Below are 23,219 nucleotides of genomic sequence, written 5' to 3'. Positions count from 1 at the left end.
ATTATATTAACATACCACAATTTGTTCAGTCATCCCCCAGCCATCAAAGAAGCTATCTTAGATTCAAATCTTAGATTCAACCCTTTAGATTCTAGTTCTTTGATTTAACCACAAACACCAACCTCCTTTTTAATTGCCCCCTTCAGGGTTGGAAAGTTTGTTTTGCTGAAGGTCATTACCTCCTTTTTATCCCCCACTTGCTTCCTGTTGACTTTAATTTATTTTTTATACCAAACTATGTGTATGTATGTGTGTGAGTTCAACCCTTGTTTGTCCATTTTAGATAAGACTGAAATTCATCTTCCATGTTTGTATATTCTTCTCACATACCACAATGATAAAGTATAGCAAATGCTACTCATTTTTTCCCTTAGAGACTGTAATAGCAATTGCATGATGCTTTAAGATTTGCAGAGTACTTTACACATGCTATCCCATTAAATTCTCACGACAACCCTGTGAGGAAAGTACAATTATTCCTACTTTACAGGTGAAAAAACTGAGGCTGAGAGAAGTTAAGTGCTTTGCGTAGGTTTACACAGTGAGGCAAGACTGAACTCATGTCTTCCTCATTCTAAGTACGGATTCCTCAATCCATCATACAGTGTAGTTGCCTCATGATACACTAGCATATTCTTTTTAATCTTTACTTTTCTTTGTTACAAGCCTCAGAATAGATCCAATCAATCTAAAGAATCTCTGTTTTTATTATTTAACTACTTCAATACTCTTTGAAGATATTGAAGTTCTAAAAAGATCCTTGTTTCTTCTCTTCTTATTATATAATGTTAGCACTACACCATCATATATCTCTTTCCCTTTGTTCAAATAAATTTACACTCTATGTTTCTCTGGGTTTTTGTGTTTCTATTTCAAAGTTTTTACTCAGCTCTCATTTTTAATGAAAAAAAAGCCTAAAATCCTTCTTCTCCATTAAAGATCAATTCCACCTTGACCCAAAGAATTATAATCAGATTTGCAGAGTAAGTTGTTCATGGATCTCTCTCTCTCTCTCTCTCAGATTTGCAGAGTAAGTTGTTCATGGATCTCTCTCTCTCTCTCTGTCTCTGTCTCTCTCTGTCTCTCTCTCTCTCTCTCTCTCTGTCTCTGTCTCTCTCTCATATATACATAAATGTGTCTATATATGTATATACATACCTTGTTTCCCCGATAATAAGACCTATCCCGAAAATAAGCCCTCTCCTTACTGCGTAAGATTCCTCTAAAATAAGCCCTCCCCCGAAAATAAGCCCTATTGAGATTGCTACTGTAGTGAAGGTGATCCCCTGCACTACACGCTACATTATGGTACCCTCTGTATGCACCGTCCCCCCCCCCCCCGTGAAATGCACGCCGCACTCCGAGCTGCATCCAATCAGAGCTGCAGCAGTGAGCACGTCATCCTGTTCTTTATTGAATTCATTATTGAATAAAGGTACATTTTTTTGTTCACATTTACCTGTTTATTAAAATTGCTGTCAATGTTCATTAAAATAAGCCCTCCCCTGAAAATAAGCCCTCTGGTGTTTTTCTGTCCAAAAAAATTAATAAGACAGTGTCTTATTATCGGGGAAACACGGTATGTAGACACATATATGAACATTTGTACATATAGATGTATATGTATATGCCTGTATATGCATTTTACTCTTGGAATGTTATATTCTATGATCTCTTCTCATTTACAGCATACCATTGAACATAACCCACATAAACAAAAGCTCTTGGGGGAGATTGGTCCTCAATCTTTTTTTTTTTTTTTGCTTTTTGGAGGGAAATTGGGGTTTAGTGACTTGCCCAAGGTCACATGGCTAGTTTTTGTGTTAAGTGTCTGAGTCTAGGTCCTCAATTTTTAAGGTTATAAAGAAAATCTGAAACAAAAAATTTCAGAAACTGCTAAATTAATTTATAGATGGATGACAACCTGTTTTGAAGGAAGTTCCCACCCCAGTGAAATTGAAGAACCTTTAAATATTGAAATTGATAAATTATTAAAAGAAACAAAAGAGAATGCTAAATTTAATTTAGTTTATTTTAAAATGCTCTATTGAATCCCAATGCAGGCCTATGGGTATAAGTAGAGAATTCTTCCTTCTCATATATATCATGTAGAAGATACTTGGACTGCCCATGGTACAGTAGGCTTCCCTGTCCATTCCTAGAGGCAGTATAGCATAATGCTTAGAGTCCTGCACTTGGAGTTAAGAAGATATAAGTCCTAATCCTACATCATATACTTGCTAGTTGTGTGACCCTAGGAAAGGCCATTAACCTCTCTCGGCCTCAGTTTCTTTATTTGTAAAATGAGGTTGAGAATAGTACCTAGCATGCAGGGTCTTACTGAGGAGTAAATGAAAAAATATATATAAACCACTCAGAAGCCTTAAAGTGCTATCTAAATATTGTTTTTGTTCAGTCATTTTTCAGTCATGTCCAATTCTTCATGACCTCATTTGGGGTTTTCTTGGCAAAGATATTGGAATGGCTTACCATTTCCTTCCCCAGTTCATTTTACAGATGAGGAAACTGAGGCAAACAGGGTTAAGTGACTTACCCAGGGTCACATAGCTAGTAAGTGTCTTAGGCTAGGTTTAAACTCATGTCTGCCTGAATCCAGACATGGCACTCTATACTGTGCCACCTAGCTACCCTTAATCAAAATGCTAGTTCCTATTATTTTTTTTTTTAAGCAATTGAGGTTAAGTAACTTGCTCAAGGTTACACATCCAGTTATTTCTGGGTGTGGTGCTAAGTATCAGAGCCCAGATTCAATCCCAGGTCATCCCGACTCTGGGGCCAGTGCTCTTACTCACTGTGCCACCTGGCCACCCCAGCTAGTTCCTATTATTATTCTTCATTAAGAAAAGCCAGAAACAATAAACATTTAAAATAGTATGAATTGTTAATTCTTATTTTGAGTCAAATTAGTTATCATGAATAGAAGCCAGAAATAAAATATATTACTTCCATTTTAAACTTTGAATATGGCAAGCTGAATTGTCAGTTCATATGATATTTTTTTCTGCCTTCCATGCTTTTCGCTTTCCATTCTGATCAAACTCTTTATTCTGCCTCTACTTGTCTTCCCTTTGAGAGGATGTCATGTTCCTTTATCTTACTGTATACAATTCTATCACCTCTGACATCTCTTTGTTTTCAGACAACTGGAGTGAACAATAAGAATGAAAGCTTACCTGGCATTCAGGTCATGAGAGTAGACCACCTTCCTGTGAGGAGATGAATGGTGGACCTTAGTCAGTGCTTTGCTTCAGTGATCAATGCTGCGATTGGTTTCTATTTATCATAATCTACCAACCTATTCACTTTTAAACTTTATATTCTCTTTTTGGTTGCTTTATTAGAGAAGATAAATTAAGAGAAATTTGTTTGTTTGGTTGTTTGTTTTTTTTTGAAGCCAGATACATTTTCTAAGGGAAACTTCACTGTTTCACTGTGAGACAGACATCAAAGAAGGAACAAAATGGAAAATGCATTAATGTTGTCTTACAAGGTAGGAGAATGTAGTGTCATGCCTTAGGAACTCACTCTGGTAGAGCAACTGACAAGTTAGAGGTGAGAGATCAAACAGATGCAGAGACCAGATACCTTGACCCTAAACCACAGGTTTCATTTTTCTTGGCAACTGAACTGAGCCATGCTGGCAGAAGCGTGTAAAGCTTGACACTCATCAAGTTTGCATTTTGTGGATATACAATGCCAAAACCAAGTAGCTATAACGATTCATTAAAATATGAAAACTTTTCCCACAAAGTGCTTTTACCCAGTACTCCAGGTTTTTTTGTTTTCCTTAATAGTCAAATGAACAATGGAAAAATGTACCTGCCCCTATATATTCAGTATCTTTTGGAAGCTACCAGTGAATCACAATAACATATCCTTGAATTTTTGGGCCTTGAAAAAAAATTGCATTATCCATTGCCCAAGCACAGTGGCTGGCACATAGTAGGTACTTGACAAATGTTCACTGATTGATTACTATTTGTTAATTGCAATATAAACAAATCTCTTGTTGGGAGACATCCCCCTTCTTTTGGGGGCTATTTTCAATAAAGTGGTAGGTAGGACAGCATTTAGACCTATGGAGACTTGCAAATAGTTTGCAGCAATCATCAGGCCCACAGAAATTCCATTTAGGCTGCCAACTTTGCATTGGTCCCACCCACATTTTGAAATATCACTCCCACCCTCTCCTTGCCATCTGCACATCCTCCTACTACTTCCTGTGTCTCTAGGCTTCGAGAACAGAAGCATCTGCCTAGAGCAGGCACACTCAGAATTGCCCCCCAAACTTAGATTCCAAGGAAAAGCAGAGGAAAAGGTAAGACCAAGAAGAGTCCAAGAATTTTACTTCCAGTTGGAGCACACTAGTTGATTTACTTCACAATTCTGATCTGATTGTCATGTCTTTGCTTCCCTATAATCCCTCAGTACACAAACCAATCCATAGATTGAAAGTGATTAAATATACCTTAGTATATTTTTCGTTTTTCTTAATATTAGCTTATTAATCCTATTATTTTAGGCTGCTTTATTTCTGGAATCTGTATAACCACTTCATTGGACTTTTTATTTTACTTTTGTCATTTTGTTCCTGGATAATTAATAATCTGGAAGTGAATGGTGGAACTAGTTTTGATGTTAATATGCTGATTTCTAATGTATGTACATCAATGATCTAAGTTGAAAAAAATAAAGATTTAAAAAATATTCTAACTCAAAAAATATTTATGCCTTTGAAAGGAAATTTTTAAAGGTTTTCTTTTGGAAATTTCCTGTCTACCACGAACTTTCAAATTATATTTAAAATATTCTATTTATTTCTGCTAACCAAAGGTAATTGTTTATAAACAATTGAGAGAATATGGTGCTTTCTGTACAGACATATGATTGGATTTCTGCTAGTAATTCTGAATAAAAAGTGCCAGACTCTCTAAAATTTATAATATTCTTCCTTTGCCCATGTACACCTGAAAGCAGGTCTATGGGTTGGGACTATTTAATATCAGTTCTTGTTTTTGATTGTTGTTGTTTTTTGGAGGGGAGAAGGCAGGTCAATTGGGGTTAATTGGCTTGCCCAAGGTCACACAGCTAGTAAGTGTTAAGAGTCTGAGGTAAGATTTGAACTCAGGTCTTCCTGACTGCAGGGCCAGTGCTCTATTCACTGTACCACCTAGCCACTCCTATATCAGTTCTTAATGGAAAAAAAAAAAACTGCTGCGACTTTGTCATAATGGATTAAAAATTCATTAATAACTTCATTGTAACAATAGTTCTTAATGTCTTCTTCTATGTCCCATACTTAGTGGATTAGAAGGGACCAGAGAGATAAGCTTCTCACTTCACAAATGAAGAATCAATGATTTCAGGAGGTCAAAAGAGTTTGTCTCATATAAAGAAGCAGAATGTTGGGTCTGAGTTGGTCTTTGTGTCAGAAAACCTGAATTTGTATCCCACCTGAGTTAATTTTTTGTTGTGTGATCTCTTTGTGCCTTAGCTTCCCTGTGTGTAAAATAAGGATCATATTTACACCACATAATAGAGCTATTGTGAAGAAAGTACTATGTTCTTGATTTATTATTATGGTTATATGTGTGATATTTGTGCATGTGACCTATCTCTCTAGTAGATTGTAAGGACTGTGAGGGTATACGTCTAACATTTTCACTACCTGTTTCACAGGAAGAGGTATGAAGACAACACTACTTTTCCATTATTCTTGGCAATTCTCTTCCTTCTTAAAAAATTGTCTCCTCCAAATATCTTTCTTCCTGTTGAGGACAAAATGGTACATATATAGTCACTCAAGTTCATAGCTTTTAGAGTACCCTTGCCCCTTTTTTCCTTCCTCATTCACCAAATACAATCAATTACTATGTCTGATTGATTCTCTCTATCCAGCATTTCATTTTTCTGCTCATATTCCCACAATGAACCAATCATTCATTATGTCTTACCTGGATTTTTATAATAGGATCCTAACAGGTCTCTTTGCTTCCAAGTCTTTTTCCTTCCCACTTTATCCTCCAAACAACTTTCCAAATGATCTTCCTAAACCCATCTTAGGCTAACCACATCATCTTTCTCCTCCCTGTTCAAAAACCTTAAGTGGCTCTCCATTGCCTATGGATAAAGTACAACCCCCAGGTAGGTGGCACAGTGGATAGAGTACTGAGTCTGGAGTCAGGAAAACCTTAGCTCAAATCGGGCCTCAAGCACATACTAGCTGTATGATCCTGAGCAAGCCTCACCCTGTTTACCTCAGTTTCTTCATCTAAAAAATGAGTTGGAGAAAGAAATAGTAAACCACTCCAGTATCTTTGCCAAGAAACACCAAATGTTGTCATGAAGAGTTGGACATGACTGAAAAACAACTGAACAATGACACAAATTCCATAGTCTGGCATTTATGAACTTTCGCAATCTGACTCTTACATGTCTTCCCAGCTTTATTTCTTTTATCACTGTACGTTGGGAATTCTACATTCCAGGAAAATTAGCTTCCCTTAAAACTTAATACCCCATTGTGAAACCTCCTTCAGAAATCGATCCATCATTTCCCTGTACTCCCTTCTTATACCCATTTCTCATAATGTTTGTCTTGTTTTAATGCTCATCTAAGGTGACAAGTATTTGGGATGCCTTCTCTGACCTGTCAGTTGTTAGATTATTTTTTCCTCCCTCAATTCATCTTCCCCTGAATATTTATGTACATGTTGTATTTCCTTTTCAAATGTAAACTACTTGATGTCAGAGGGTATTTCATTTTTGCCTTTGTATTCCCATTTCTAATCATGCCTTTAAAAAGCAGTATTTAATAAATGTTGAAGGTGAGGAAGGTTAGATGGTAGGAGGGAGACAAAGTAAGTGCTTATTAATTGAAAAAATAAATTTAAAAAAGAAATAATAAATCAGGGTTGACAGGTTAAGTTAAAAAAAAGTTTGTTAAACTGAATTGTTGAATATGTATTAGCTGAATGAAAGTGAGTTCCTAAATAACCAGTTAGTGGCTGAGTTAAGGTAAGTACCTAGACTCCTTGACTTTTGGTCTACAACATAGCTGGAGGCAGATAGAGCTTAGAATCACAAAATCCCACTGTTCTACCTACTGAATACCTAGCTGCTTTTTTATTTTCCATCATACTAATTTCTGGAAAAAAAGATAATTCCTCCTACTTCCAAATTGTATACTTCCTTATATATATAAAAAAAAGACAATTACACCAAAATACCCTATAAGGAAATAGCATATGACAATTCGTCTGGCACTCTGGTTCACTACCTCTGTTGTGTGGAGGGCAGCATGTTTCATTTTTTGTTCTCTAGGACCATCATTGGTTTTTCAGTTACTCAAAGTTAAGTTGCTTTTTAGTCATCTTTGCATTTACATAATTGTAGTCCTCCTGCAAATGGTGCTTTTGACTCTATTTAATTTCACACCGTATAAGATTCTGACAGTTTTCCTGTGTCTCCGAATTCCTCATATATACCCTTTTAACCAACTGGTGGCCAACCACTTTGTTTTCAATTCTTTGTTACCAGAAAGTATTCCTCCATTTTTATGTATGCTAGACCTGAGTTTATGTCTTCAACTTCCTTGAGTTATATACTCAGTAGTGGCTTCACTTCTTCAAAAGGCATGAATTTATTCAGTTTTCTTGTTTAACTGGAAATTGACATCAGAATTATTGGATCACATACCACAACCATGACAAAAGTTTTTGTTGTTGCTGTTTGCTTTTGTATTTTTTGCTGATCTTCTCAAAGCTCCTCCAATAATAACCGTTATCATTTTTGTCATATTCACCAATTTCTAAGAAAAGAGGTAAAATTGCAGTTTTAATTTGTATTTCCTTTATTGTTAGTGATATAGAGCATGTTTTCTAATGATTGTTTATAATTTACAATCCTTTTGGAAACTGCTTGTATCCTTTGATAATGCATGTATTTTATTAGAGAATATCTCTTGGTTTTGTATAGTTGTGTTAATCTCTATATTGTTGGGCATTAAACTTTTTATTGGTGATAGTTGATACCAATATTTTTGTACAATAACATTTCTTTATCCTACTTTTGTTGATGCTATCCATGTAAAAGCTTTGTAATTTTGCGTAATAGAAATCGTCTAATTTTGTCTTTTGTGACCTAGGTTCAATTCCTAATTTTAATGTTCACTGCCTATTTGATCTTGGGCAAAGACTTCACTTAACCTCCTTGAACCTCAGTTTCCCTATGTGTAAATGAGTTGATTGAACTAGATGGCCTTTGAGGTTCCTTCCAATTCTGGAACTTCATTTTATGATACTGTCTTCTCTTTCTCAAGTTTGGTTAAGAATTCTTTCCCTTCCTTCCTCCCCACCGCATCAATAGTTGAGAAAGGTGCCCTCTCTTATTCTCTTCTAATTTCAAAAAATTATGTGGCCCTTTAATAGTACAGGTCATATCCATTTTAAATTTATAGTGATATGTAATATAAGATATTTTCCTAAACATAATTTTGGTCAAATAACTTTCTGGCTTTGTCAGAATTACTTATCAAAAAAAAGAAAGTCTTTTCCTAATAATTTATATTATATGGACTATCAAACACTGTGCTCTTGTATTGATGGCTTGCTTACTTGCCTTTGTAGCCTGTTTCATTGATTTTTTTTTCAAAACCACTACCAATTATTTTTAATGAATACTGCTTTATAACATATACTTTAAGATCTGAGAGTCCCCTTTCAGTTATACTTTTTCTCATCATTTCCCTTGTGATTTGAGATCACATGTTCATCAAATAAATTATATTATTTCTTTGTCAAGTTTATTAAGAATCTCCTTGGTGATGTAACTGGTATGTTAAATACATAAATTAATTTACAAAGTATTATTATTTAATATACACAGAGCAAAGGAGCACTACTTTTCCAATCATTTCTTTTCTTCCTATACAATTTCTGCATTTATACAAATTTTACCATTATCTTAATAAGTTGGCAGGTACAGTGGATAGAGCATTGGGTCTGGAGTCAAGAAAACCTGAGTTCAAATGTGGCCTCAGACACTAGCTGTGTGACCCTGGTCAAGTCATTTAACCCTATTTGTCTCAGTTCCTCTTCTTTAAATGAGCTGGAAAAGGAAATGGAAAACCACTCTAGCATCTTTCCCAAGAAAACCTAAAATAGGGTCTTGAAAAGTTAGACGCAACTGAAAAATGACTAAACAACAACAAAAATCTTCATAAGTTTAATTCTCAAACATTTTGTGCATTTTATTTTGCAGAGAATCATTATAATTAATTCCTCCTGGGTTATATTAATAACATATAAAGATCTTGATGACTTCTATGGATTTATTTTGCATCCAACTACTTTGAGGAAACTATTTATCATCACAGTTTCTTTGCTGATTCTCCCTGGTTGTCTAAGTACATTACAATATCATCAGAAAACAGGGATTTTTTTTTTCTTTTTGGAGGGCAATTGGGGTTAAGTGACTTGCCCAAAGTCACACCACTAGTAATTGTGTCAAGTGTCTGAGGCTGGATTTGAACTCATGTCCTCCTGACTCCAGGGTTGGTGCTCTATTCACTGTGCCACCTAGCTGCCCTGAATTTTTTTTTCTTATCAGATCAATTTGTTTGTCATAAAATTATGCATGGTAGTTTCTGATAATTCTTTTCGTTTCTGTTCTGTTTGTTGCTAGTTCACCTTGTACATTTTTCAAAATCGCATTTTTTTCTTATAAGATTTTATGATTTGTAAGGATCTTTATCACAAATATAATTTCTTTTATTTGGTCTCTGATCATTATTCATGTTTTAATTGCTTAATTTTTATTTAGGCTTATACGTTTGCTCATATTTTTCAGTTACTTATTATTATATTCTGGGTTATGAAGGATATGTTTATCATTGAATCTTTTAATATTTTAATCATCCCTTTATTCCCAGTACATGATCATTTTATGCAAAGGTGTTAAGATTGCAAGATATCAAGAAAACTATATTCTTTATTCTTCCTCTTCAGAAGTGAACTTAAGTTTAAAAAATGTTATTTTTAAAAAATCTGTTCAACTCTACATTTTTCCTAATTTTCCTTTCTACTGAATTTATCTACCTCCAAGAGAAGAATATTAAAATCCCTTTTTATTATTACTATGGTGTTTCTTTTTTACAGTTGATTTTAGATGTTTTGTCAATTGGTGCATATGTTTAATGTTATTATTTTTTTTCTACTGTCTGGTACTTTTATGCATAATGCAGTGTCCGGATTGTTACTCCATGTTTAGTTTTTATTGTTATCTTAACTAGAAATTTGATTACCACTTGTACTTTTTTTTTAGAGTAGCTGGAAGTATTATATATTTCACACCATCCCTTCCCTGCCCCCACTATATCAATTGTTAGATGTGTTATTTATTTTATATACTTGTTTATTTTTTACATTCTTCCATTATCTTTCTTTGGAGGATCGTTTTATCCAGTCATATATCATTTACATTTAAGATTACATTTGCTAAGCTTGTGTTTTCTTCCATTAAATACACTTATGTAGATAGATATGTCTTTAAAGTTATATATCTCTATAGATACAGAAAGTGATTTTCCTTAAGTGCATATCCACCCATGTCATTACCCTACTCAGTAAATTCCAGGGGCTCCCCATTATCTCTAGCATCAAATATAAATCTGTTTAGCTTTTTAAAAGCTAAAAAAAGGCATTTGGAAAACTTTTTAAAAAGCCCTTCAAAACCTGGCTCAAACTTCTCTTTCTAGCTTCATTGTATATTTTCCCCCTCTCTGACAATACTCTGTGATAATCTGGACTGGTCCTCTTGGAAATGACATCCTATCACTCCAAAATTTTGTGATGGATGGCTCTCATGCCTGATATACATATATTCCCTCTTGATCCTTAGCTCATAGAATCTTATTCTTCCGAGACACATCTCAAACCCCACTTTCTATATATGAAGTCTTTCTTGACTACCTCTCTCCCTGCTAGTTCTTTCCCTCTCAAATTACTTTATATTTAATTACTTTGTATTCATATTTATTCTATATGCAAGTGTGCATATATAAATCATATTTATATGAATATATTTTTATATACATATACATACTTGTTTTCTCTCCCTTTAGAACTAGCACATTTTTCCTGGAACAGGGTAGGTGCTTAATAATTGCTTATTGCCTAATTGATTAAGGTAATTTGGATACAATGATAACTAATTCAGGTTTACAATCAACTTTCTTCTATTTTTTATGTTCAATATCATGAACTTCTTCCCTAACTTGTTGTTAAACTAATACTATGCAACTGATGACAGAAGTTGCCTCCCCACTCCCACTCCCCAGCCCATTCATTCTCTCTGATTCTTTTAAAATATCATTTTAATATTAATGAAATTACAACCAGGGTGATTTCAGAAAAAAACCTGGAAAGACATGAACTGATGCAAAGTGAATTCAGCAGAACCAGATGAACACTGTACACAGTAAAAGCAATATTGTATGATGAATTGTTAATGACTTAGCTACTCTTAGCAATACAATGATCCAAGACAATTCCAAAAGACTCATGATGAAACATGTTACATCTCCAGAAAAAGAACTGATGTTGTCTGAATATAGACTAAAGCATACTATTTTTCTTTCTTTCTCTTCAAGTCTTCTTGTTCAAAATGAATAATATGGTAATGTTTTACATGATTGCACATGTATAACCTCTGTCAGATTGTTTACCATCTTGGGGGGGGGGATAAAATTTGGAACTCTAAGCTTCAAAAAATGTTAAAATTGTTTTAATGTGTAATTGAGTAAACAAAAAAATATTTAAAAATGAAATAAAAGCTACCAGTGGAAAATAAATGGCAGATAGATAACTCGAATAGCACTTTAAAGCTTACAAAGCATGCTTCTCAAAACAACCATGGAAGCGTTATTGTCTTGATTTTTATAGGAAAGGAAACTGAGGCCCAGAGTCATTGAATGATTTGTCCATGATAACATAGGCTATAAGTGACAGGGTCAGGATTCAAACTGATTTCTTTGGACTTCAAATTTAGTGCCCTCTTTACCACGTGCTTCTAATTCCCAAAACATCTGCACTTGGTTTTTCGTATTTGACTACCTGTTGGGAGGTTTTTCCCACTATCATGTGAGATGTTAAAAAACAATTTTTACTCATAGTGGTCATGTTCTATTTTTAAATGAGAATCAGCAGCATTGAGAGTCTGGGCACAGCAGTCAGCATTTGATATGAGTTTTCCTTTAAATTAGCAAGAGCATTCTATTCCACAACTGACAAGAATAACTTCTGACATGTTCTGAAAGGCTAGCTAACATTTGCAAAAGAAAGTTATGAAAATTAGTGGAGTAGAGTATAGAGCATGGTATGCCACGTTCCAGATTCTTGGAGTTTGGGGTGAAATTGAAGTCAGGAGAATGATTTAGTCTTAATTCTGGGACTTATTTACAGGCTGTATGACCTTAAGGAAGTAATTTCCATTCTCTGGAGCTCCATTTCCTTGAATAAAATTTAAAAGGCTTTAGACTGGATTACTTATCTCTAAGCTTCCTTCCCACTTTAAAATTCTCTTGTCTACTTTAAATGATTGGTTAATAAAGGAAAATACTTCAAGGTGAATATGGAAACAATGTAAGTTTTTTCTAGATGTGTAAAAACTCCAAATGGGGCCATGACTGAAAAACAACTAAACGATAAACAGGTGGAACAGCTAGGTGGTATAGTGGATACAGGCCCTAGGCCAGGAATCAGGAAGACCTGAATTTAAGTCTTCCTCAGGCAATTACTAACTGTGTGATACTGGGCAAGTCACAATCCAGATTGCCTCAGTTTCCTCATATGTAAAATGAGCTGGAGAAAGAAAGGGCAAACCATTCTAGTGTCTTTGCCAAGAAAACCCCACGAAGAGTCAGACATAACTGAACAACAACAAATAAAAAGACCATATAGAACTTGGGGTATATAGATTTTTTGTTGTTGTTTTTGTCTTTTGAATGTTTTGGCTCTACCTTCTTTCACTTCTTACAAGATATTTCGATGTCATGGTCAAGCTATATTTAGGTTAGTTTCACAGCACAAGCACAAACCAAGCAATGAATTTCTGCTTTAGGGTTTGCCAGTTGCCCTGGGTCTCTGTAAGATCATTACCATTTTCTTTGGCTGTTAGAATCTGGGACACACAGTACACAGCGTTTTGTCTGAAGTGGGTTGTGAGACTAATTCAAAGGCTTGCTCACTCTGTCTTGTTGCTCTTGTAATATGTCTCCTGCTCTCTTGATTGGTATCCCCCTGTTTCGCTTTGAGATATTTTTTCTAGTGTGTCTTTTTTTTGCAGCCTGATAATAGTTTAAAAAAAAAAGTTTAAAACAGTTTCTTCAAGGTTTCTCCAGGGAAAATCTGCCTTGTTATTATTCCCTTCACATATGCAGTAGTTCACTCTCATCAGTATTAGATCTCTTCCTGTATCAATCAAGCAATTGTCAGTGGCATTTTAAATCATACAAAACCCTTCCCTCTTGAAATGCAGATATACAGCACAGGCCTCATTCCATAATGAATGTTTGCAAGAGCTAATCCTGGGAATCAGAGATAATCAAATGCTTAAAATGTTACCGATTTTAGGGTATGATGCTTAGCTAATATATCATCACTCAAATTACTATAAGAGGTCCTTCAGATTTAAACTGAGCAATTTCCTAAACTGAGGGCTGTTAAGATACTATATTGCTTAAGTCAGTAATCTGAGGTCTTTACTTGCTTGCCTTTTAAAAATTACAAGCATATTTATTAAAATGTGTATAAACAATAAAAAAACAAAGAAAAATTCTCAATAAAAATCTTAAAGTCCAAACAATTTATATTTGCTTAGAAATTTTTTTAAGAAAATAATTTTTGTATTGTGATCTTCTGGCTCTATATACAGATTTTTAAATAAAGTTTTATACTTTTCCTGTTTTCTGATTTTTTAGTTAATATATGTTTCAGTTTTATTCTGCTGACCCTAATCTTGGATAATCCCCGTTATCTAACCTTTCAACTCTTTTTCCCAAGCTACTGAGCTTTGCTAAGAGGAAGAAATACAACTTTGCTCATTGGGTCCAATACAGTTTGTGTTAACTGATCTAAACTGGACCATCACTGCTAATTACTAATCCTTTGGCCCTTTTTTTTTCTTTAAAGCAATCAGGGTTAAGTAACTTGCTCAAGGTTGCATGGCCAGTTATTTTGTGTGGGTGTTAAGTATCTGAGGGGGGAACTGATCCCAGGTCTCCCCACGCTGGAGCCGGCACTCTTACTCAGTGTGCCACCTGGCCTCCCCTTTGGCCCTTTTCTGATTGAACACATGCCATAGTGTCCCTTCCAAGTCTTATCCTTTCTTCAATATACCTACAGCACCTTCTCCCTCCTTTCTTTTGGGACAGGATTTTGTCTCACAATTCACAGTGAACAAAGAGACATCAGGTATTGTTTTCTACCCATACATCTTAAATATCCTTAACATTCTGTCTTTCTCTTTTCCTTCTCCTTACTGAGGCCAACTCCTTTACCTTTGCCCTTTATCTTATAATTCTTTCCATTTTCTCCAGGAGCTTGATCCTTCAATCATCCTTTTCTTTTTATAATTCCCAGTCTTTCTTTATATGTTGAATCCTTCCCTACTGTCTACAAAAATGACCAGATTTTGCCATTCTTTAGAAAATAAAACTTTGTTTTTCTCTTATATCTCTTCTCCTTTTTAGTGCCAAATTCCTAGGAAAAAAAAAAGATCTCATCACATTTTGCCTACTCTTCCTCACCCAAAATGCACTTCTCAAATCTTTTCCATCTGACTTCCAACTCTACCACTCACAATCTCCAAGGAAACCAATCATCTCTCAATTCCTAATTTTAGTCACCTACTCCCAATTCTCATCCCATTTGATTTATCTTTAGCTTTTGACATTCTTGACCATTACCTCCTCTTAAACATGTTAGGTACTTTCCTCACTAATCAGTCATAGGTTCTATGATTTTCATTACCATCTCTATCCCTAACTTGTCTGCTGGATATCTCCATCTAAATGATCCTTAGAAACTAATCTTTTTTTTTTCTCCTCCCACAACCTATTCTCTTTCTTTACTTTTATATTTTTATAAAGGACACTTTATAAATGTAGTCATTCTTGACTCTTTGCTCTTTCATCCTCTACTAACAATTGGCTCTCACTACATCCCTGATATCTCTACCAGGAACTTGCTTCAACAGTGATCCTCACTTCTGGTCTCTTTCATCATAAGTTTCTTATTTGATTACTTCTTCCATACATCTATAAACATCTCAAGCTTCACATTGCAAAAAGAACTCATTCCTCCTCAAAGCTTCCCCTATTTCTTGGGGTGCATCCATTGTCCTTATCATCCAGTGTTATATCCAAGTCATTCTTGACTTTTCCTCTCCCTCAGACCTATATATAATTAGTTGCCAGGTTTTGTTGGTTTTATGTCCATATTTATCTCACCAATAATAAAGCCACCATTCTAGACCAAGCCTTTATTTTGAACCCTTATGGAAGTCTTCACTTAATTTCCAACCTCTCCCTTCTGCAACTTATCTTCTAAATTGCTGGAAAAAATAATCTTACTAAGGCACAGATCCAACCATTTCAGTTTCTTGTTTAAAAAAATCTCCACTATTTTTTTATGGATGTAACACTGGATATAGGGTCAGACGGCCTGGGCTCAAACCCTTTCTGTTCAGCTGGTATATAGTATACACCAATGACAATATCATGATTTCTATTTCACAGGTTACTGTGACAAAAGTGCTTTTTGAATGCTAGAATAGAGTATAAATATGCAAGTTATCAATATATTTATATTATGGTTATTGACTACTTATTGTATTACATACTTATGAATTAATGAAAAGTGTAAGTGTTCAAGATGTAAATACAAAAATGAGGTTTTTGCCCTCAAGAGTTTATATTCTAATAAGAATAAATAATACATTTATGGGAGATGTGGTCAGAAGAGGGAGTCTTTGTCTAAGGAGTCACAAATGGTAGGTGGAGACAGGGCAATGTTGGTCATAACTTTTTCTGAAATGGTGGTGGTATTCATTGGATTAGCAGTTCTGTATCAAGAGCAGGAAAAAGAATAAGGTGATATGGGTGAGTGATGCCAAGAAAAGTTTGAACAAGTTAGAAAGGGGAACTTATTGGAGTTTGCATTCATTCGTTCTTTGGTCATGATAGATAGCTCATCTCCAGGAGGTTTTCCAAAGATGACTAGATTAATTCATCTGGGGAGGAAAAGATCATCTTTGGAGGTATCCCCAGAGGATGCTGTTTCAGGTGTGGAAAGGAAATGAGATGGCAAGATATCCATGAAAGGTAGACATAGGCGTTATGTGTATGTATATATGGATATGTTTGCTATATTTATTTCTTTGTCACTGTTAGATTATAACCTTCATGAGGGTAAAGATTATGCCTTAATTATATCTATTAATATATTAGATTAATGCTAGCTAGGCATATTGCTTTGTGCCAAGCTGGCCCTTTATGAAGAATTGTTGAACGAAATAACACACACACGCACATGTCTGTATATCACTTCCAGATTGTCTATAAGACGATATCTTTGGCCATAGAAATCCCTTAGGATATTCTACATTGCTGTAAAGGGCTTAAGCACTATACTGTTAAAGGGTTCATCCACATTATAGGAAATAATGATACTTAAGTCCAGATGGATATGTATATTTATGTAGGCACATATATATGTATATACATATAATCTTTTTTTTTAAGCAATTGGGGTTAAGTAACTTGCTCAAGGTTACATGGCCAGATGTTTCTGGGTGGGTGCTAAGTGTCTGAGCCCGGATTCGATCCCCAGGTCATCCCGACACTGGAGCCGGTGCTCTTACTTGCTGTGCTACCTAGCCGCCCCCATATAATCTTACATATACATAAAGAATACCTATACTTAAGCTGAATACAGTTGTGTTCATTATATTTTTAGAAGAAAGTTTAACTTAACAGAAAATATAAAAATTATCTAGCAGCATGTTCAAGGACTTTTAGAAACCAAAGAAGTACATATATGTCAGTCAATAAGCATTAATTAAGTACCTGTTATGTTTCAGGCACTGTGTTAAATGCCAGTTATTCAAAAAATAGTGGTCCCATTCTAATGAATATGTGTATATGAGTGTGACCATAATCAGTTTAGCCAAGCAGATGCAGATAAATTTGTGTCTAAGTTAAGGCAAAGTCCAGGAGCACTGTGTAACGAAACTTCAATTTATTGTATAATGGCTAAAGTATTGTTATTAATATTTTAAATATTAGCAGTATGAGCTGTACAGTAATTATTCTTCTACTGATCAAATAGAATAGTATTTTGTGTTATTAAAATTATCATGAAAATTGAAAATTTGTCACAAATTATAATCACCCTAGAAGAGACTGTCCATTTAAGTGTTCTGTTAGCATGTTATTTATATCCTAAAAGTATGGTATAATAATGAATTTTTCTAATAAACAGGATCTGCTCTATGATTCAATTTTGAGTAGGTTAATCTAAATCATTAAAATAATTAATAAATGCCATAGAAGTATACCTATGAAACATTTTCATTTGTCAGTTATTATGAATATAAGTCCTTGAAAAACAAAGAAATGCTAGATACAATAAAAGCCATGGAACAATATACAATTTTCCACTAGTTCTCCTGTAATTAAATTACCCTAGAAGGTGAGCTCATAAACTGACTCAAATATTATTGCTATTAATATTTTATTCAAATTAGTAATAAGAATTATATAATAATTTTTCTGATGCTGGCCAAATATTATAGTATTTTGTAGGAGCATTTTTATATAGAGCTAGGTCTATGTTTTCTACTATATCCTCTAGTCATCTTAGTGATTTATGGTTTGATTAGACATACAGCAATAGTTGACAAATGTTTATTAAGTATTTATTGTGTGCTTAGCTCTAGGGATAAGAAAAAAAAGAAAGACAATCCCAGCCCCCAAAGGGCTTATAATCTAATGGGGAAAAGTAACGCACAAAAGGAAGCTGAAAAGCAAGGCATTCCCACACAAGGGCATGGTAGAGATGGTTCTGTCCTATATTCGCGGAGCCAGAATGTAGTGATGAGGTGGAGTACCAAAGTTGATGAGGTCTTATAGGATATGCCTACCCTTCCTTTTTTTTGTTTAAAAACTTAAAGTAGTAATACATGACGTAAAGATTGTGTTGTGTGCCATCACAATATCTACAGTCTAATATTTATGATAAATTGAAAGTTCTTAGTTTTTACCCTGTCGTTAAGAGTTGAGACTTTCTTTTATAAAGGCAATAACAATTTGCGAATATTCTATAGAACTTATTGAGTGGAATTCTTTTGAAATTATTCTGGTATGAAAAATAATGTAAACAATAATAAACTTTTATAAAGTGACATATCAATTTGAAATAAATGTATTTGGGGATAATTTAGAAATTCACTGAGACAGAAGTATTTCACTTCAGTAAACAATATTCTACCCCATATAGATATGCATCATTTTGTCAACTTATACTAAAAATATTAATTCTTCAAGTATAAGCATTTGAACTTATAATAATTTTAGTGGTTTTACCAACAATAATTATAATAATTATTATATATAATATATTATAACATAACAATAATTATTACATAACATAATTAATTATAATATTTATACATAATATATTATAATTAAATATAATAATATTCATATATAAGAATAAAAATATTATATGACATATTATCATATATAACAATAATTATAATAATAATGGCTATTATTGTTGTTGTTCTTATTCTTTCCATCACACATTCAATAGAATTAAACTAGAAATGGTTCTGGGACCAGTTGATATCCTATTATCACTGTTTTATATTAAAATTTCATTAGCCCATTGCACAGATGGGTAAAATAATTTTTTTAACAATTAAAGAGAACTAATAAGAATTTAAACTCATTTTTTCTAGGCTCACTGAAAGCATCTTCCAGACAACTGCAGTAGCAGAAAAAAATGAAAACAAGATATATACTTCATCTTATTCCCCTATGATTTTGCTTTCTTCCTGTAGGTTATTATACTTTTTCATTAAAAATACAGGGTGTCCCCAAAGTCTGGAAACATAAGAAATCTCAATAATTAATTAAATTTATATCATTAATATGGAAAATAGTCCCCAATAGCCAATGAAAGTATTTGTTCCATATGAAATTGTCATGTCTAAAATTTATGCTAATTAAATAAAATGTTGTTGAAATTTTAATTCATTTTATTTCTTGAAAATATGCATAGTTAATGAGATTTGATATGTGTCCAGACTTTCGGGACACCCTGTAGTTTGATGTTTATGATTATTGAGTATTGTGACATCTATTAAAATATTTTTCTTAAAAGTATTATGAGTCAATCTCATATATATTTTTTTATTATGGTCAATAGTTTTATCTGTCATCATGATCCAATTAGCAATTTAGAAAAAACTATTTATGTGTTCTATTGCTAAGTTATTTCCCAACAGTATGGTATAATCTGCTTTGCTAAGTAGGATCCAACACTATGATACTATGTTGAATGAATTAATCTGAATGATACAAAAGAAATAATAAATAAATACTGTGGAAAAGATCTAGAAAACATTTGATCAATTTTATTCTCTCCTTCCTCCCCATTTAAAAAGGATCTGTTTTGTGCCTAGCGCCGTTCTAAGTATTAGGGATGCAAAGAAAGTGAAAAGACTCCTCTAAAGGAGTTTAGAGTCTAATGGGGGAGAGAGCATTCAAACATACATATATCTTGTTTGTGTACTTGTATGCATATATTGTGTATACATATGTGCACATGTATATATGGTTACACATATATATGTGCGTATTTTATATATATATATATATATGTATATGTTTAGAGATAATCAACGGGAAAGCATAAGCATTTAGGAAAACTGGGAAAAACTTCCTATAGAAGGTGGATCTTAGCTCAAACTTAAAGTAAGACTTAAAGTGGATTTTAGCTCAGACTTAAAGTAAGCCAAGAAAACTAAGAGGCAGAGATAAGGAAGGAGGGAGTTCCAGGCATAGGGAACAGTAAGTGACAATGCTGGATGGAATGTCTTCTGTAAGGAATAGCAAAGAGGTCAGTGTTACTAGATTACAGAATAAATTATGTGTATGGGGGAAGTGTAGCTTGTAAGGAGCAAAAAGTAGGAAGGCTAAAAAGATAGGAAGAGGAGAAGTTAGGAAATGCTTTTAAAGCCAGAGAATTTTACATTTGGTCCTGGAGGCAACTGGTAGTCAGTGGAATTGATTGAATGCAGGGAACTGATATGGTAAAATTTGTGCTTTGGGAGATTCAGTCTGACAGATGACTGTAGGATGGCCTAGAGTGGGGAGATAGTTGAGACAGTGACACTGAGGTTCAAACCATTGCAGTAGTCCAGGTTTAAGGCAATGAGGACCTACCACCAAGGTGGTGGTAGCGTTAAAGGAAAGGGAACATATACAGAAGATGTTATGAAGGTGGAAACGACAGGCCTTGACAACAGATTGGATACAGGGATAGAGACTGAGTAGCCAAGGATGACATGTAGGTTGCAAGCCTGGGTGAGGTGGAGGATGGTTGGTTGGTTGGCTACTGTCCTTCATTCTTGAAGAGGACCAAAATGACATCACCATGTTAGAGTCAAGCTTCAATGTGTCCGACTGTGGCTGATCAGACCAATATGAGCTTGGAATGCTCGACCACAAGTCAGGACAAAAGGTCTATGTGAACATTTGGGGTGGATTCTCCAAATTTGCCCATCCTACATTTCCTTTGAGTTGTTTCAATTCTTTTTTGCTCATAGATTACAGCACCTTCTCTGATGTGGGCACACCATGCTGAGCGGTCCTGTGCCAGTGTCTCCCACGTCACACAATCAATTCTAAAAGTTCTTGAGAGAGACCTTGAGAGTGTCCTTTTACTGCTTCCTTGTATGTTACCACTATGTGAATGGCAAGACCTGTGTGAGTTCTCCATAAAACAGTCCTTTTGGCAAGCGTACATTTTGCATTTGAACATCATGGTCAGCCCATCAGAGTTGCGCTCTCTGAAGCAGAGTTTGAATGCTTGGCAGTTTAGTTCGAATAAGGACGTGAGTGTCTGGTACCTTATCCTGTCAGGTGATCTTCAGAATCTTCCTAAGACAATTCAAATGGAAGTGATTCAGTTTCCTGGTATGGCACAGGTAGACTATTCAGGTGGAGGATAGTGGTATCTTGGACAATAATAGTTTAAGTTAAGTTATGAATGGGAGAGAATTTCAGGGGGAAAGATGATGAGTTTCTTTTTGGACCCATACATCCATGGGTCCAATACACTCCCTTCCAAACATAGCTCCCACCTTCTTCTAATATATACAGATTCTTTGGGGATAGTGGGCTCAAACCTATAGGACAAAGGTTGTGAAATTATGTAGAGAACATAAGGAATAGTGTGATAAATCCCAATTCTTGTTGTTGGGTGTCCTTTTATCCCTTTTGTGAATGCTTTTTTTCTCACTAGGTTCTTTTTAGATGCAGTTTTCTACATGGTGAGTAGCCCAGTTGGGCTCAGAGGTCCCATAGCCTCTGTTGAGCCCATAGATATTTTTTGACAGGCCATAGGAATCCCACTATATAAATCTGTCTTACTCCTGGTCTATTTGTCCATGATGGTCTTAACTCCTGGTGCAGATGCTGTCATCAGCCTCTGTTGAAATCCTTAGCTATTCCTCAATTGTGACCACAAGAAGTATCTCTAATAATACCTCTAGATCTCCCAAACTCTTGAGATCTCTTGGGCACTCAGATGTCTGAATCCTAGTTAACATAATATCAATAAAGAACAAGCACAAAAGAGAGATGGACCTATCCCATGTACAGGATTGCTTAAGACCCTGAGTTTGAAACCACCACTTGGAAAGTTAGAGGTCTGGCACATGCCCTCCCTTCCATTGGAAAGCAATTCAACACAATTCTCTAGCTTGGGGGGGGGGAAGGGAGTTGGTAGAAGGAGAGATGATTTGTACTTTTTGTATGCACACTCAGGTCTAGCTCAGCAGATCCTGAATCATTAGTTCTTTAGTTTTCACAGTCAATTAGAGAATGATTGATCACACGCTACAAATGCCTGAGTCATCATGACTTGATTTGGGTTTACCCTAGACCTAGGTAAAGGATATCTAGACATGTTTCAGAGACTACCTACTGTGGCATGTCCCAGTTATATAGTCTATGCCAGTATACTACAATGTGTGCTTGTACTGAGAAGATTTATATCTACAGATATGAGTTGATTCTCCATCAGAATGACTGAAAAGTCATGAAAACTATCATTTGTAATTTCAGCATTTCTTTTACAAAAGATTTTTTGCTCTGCTACATAAACAACTGACTCATTGCTATAATGGGGTAAAATTCCTGAACAGAAACTGAGATTTCATATTGATTTTCATTCTCACTTTGGATTCTTCACAGCCTACAAAGTTTACAAAAAGAAATTTGCACATTATTTGTTTTGTACTTTCTGATTCTGAGCTTCAGTTGGTGCGAGATGGTCTTCAGATTCAGATTTTGGAGAAACAGCAGAGATTGGAAAGCTGTTGGTTTGGAATTTTGTTTCTTAAAGGAATTTACTGAAAGTCAAAGAAATTTTCCTTATCAAAATAATCTCCAAAATGTCATCCGTTGTTGGCTTTTTTTCTCTAAGGGAGTCAAATAACTGAATCAGCATGATTTTTTTGACTTGCTTCAAGCCCCCAGCTGATAAAACCAGGTAATTTAGAAGGGAGTTGCCTTCTCATTCCCTGAGTAGCCATACATATTTTTTCTCCTTGGGTCTATATATTCTCCCCAAGGATAGTCACACAAACACATAGACCCTCACATAAAAATACACACACACACACACCCCTTCATGAAGTAAGCAATATATTAGCAAAACTAGTTTCTTTTGAAAATTCATGCCAAATAGAGAAAACAAAATCTGTAATGGAAAGAAAGATTAGGTAGGGGGGAAATAAAGCAGATCATCTTTCTATCTGTTTCTCTTCTGGAGAGAGAGAGAGACAGAGACAGAGAGAGATGGAGAGAGAGAGAGAGAGAGAGAGAGAGAGAGAGAGAGAGAGAGAGA

The 23,219-nt window shown here is 34.8% G+C and overlaps 1 long non-coding RNA gene across 1 annotated transcript in view; it reads left to right on the top strand.

Moving 5' to 3' along the window:
• The first annotated feature begins 4,236 nt into the window (after positions 1-4,236).
• The window catches only part of LOC138175949 (uncharacterized), a 62,934-nt gene continuing 43,951 nt past the window's right edge, over positions 4,237-23,219 (top strand). Inside the window, exon 1 of the long non-coding RNA XR_011172133.1 lies at positions 4,237-4,339. This is a non-coding gene — a long non-coding RNA (uncharacterized lncRNA). The remainder of the gene's footprint in view (positions 4,340-23,219) is intronic.

Source organism: Petaurus breviceps, unplaced genomic scaffold (genome assembly GCF_028583685.1).
Source record: "Petaurus breviceps papuanus isolate PSGF00001 unplaced genomic scaffold, PetGlider_PUasm1.0 80, whole genome shotgun sequence".
Taxonomy (NCBI): Eukaryota; Metazoa; Chordata; class Mammalia; order Diprotodontia; family Petauridae; genus Petaurus; species Petaurus breviceps.
The sequence above is the reverse complement of the archived record's forward strand: the minus strand, read 5'-3'. Positions and strand labels throughout refer to the sequence as shown.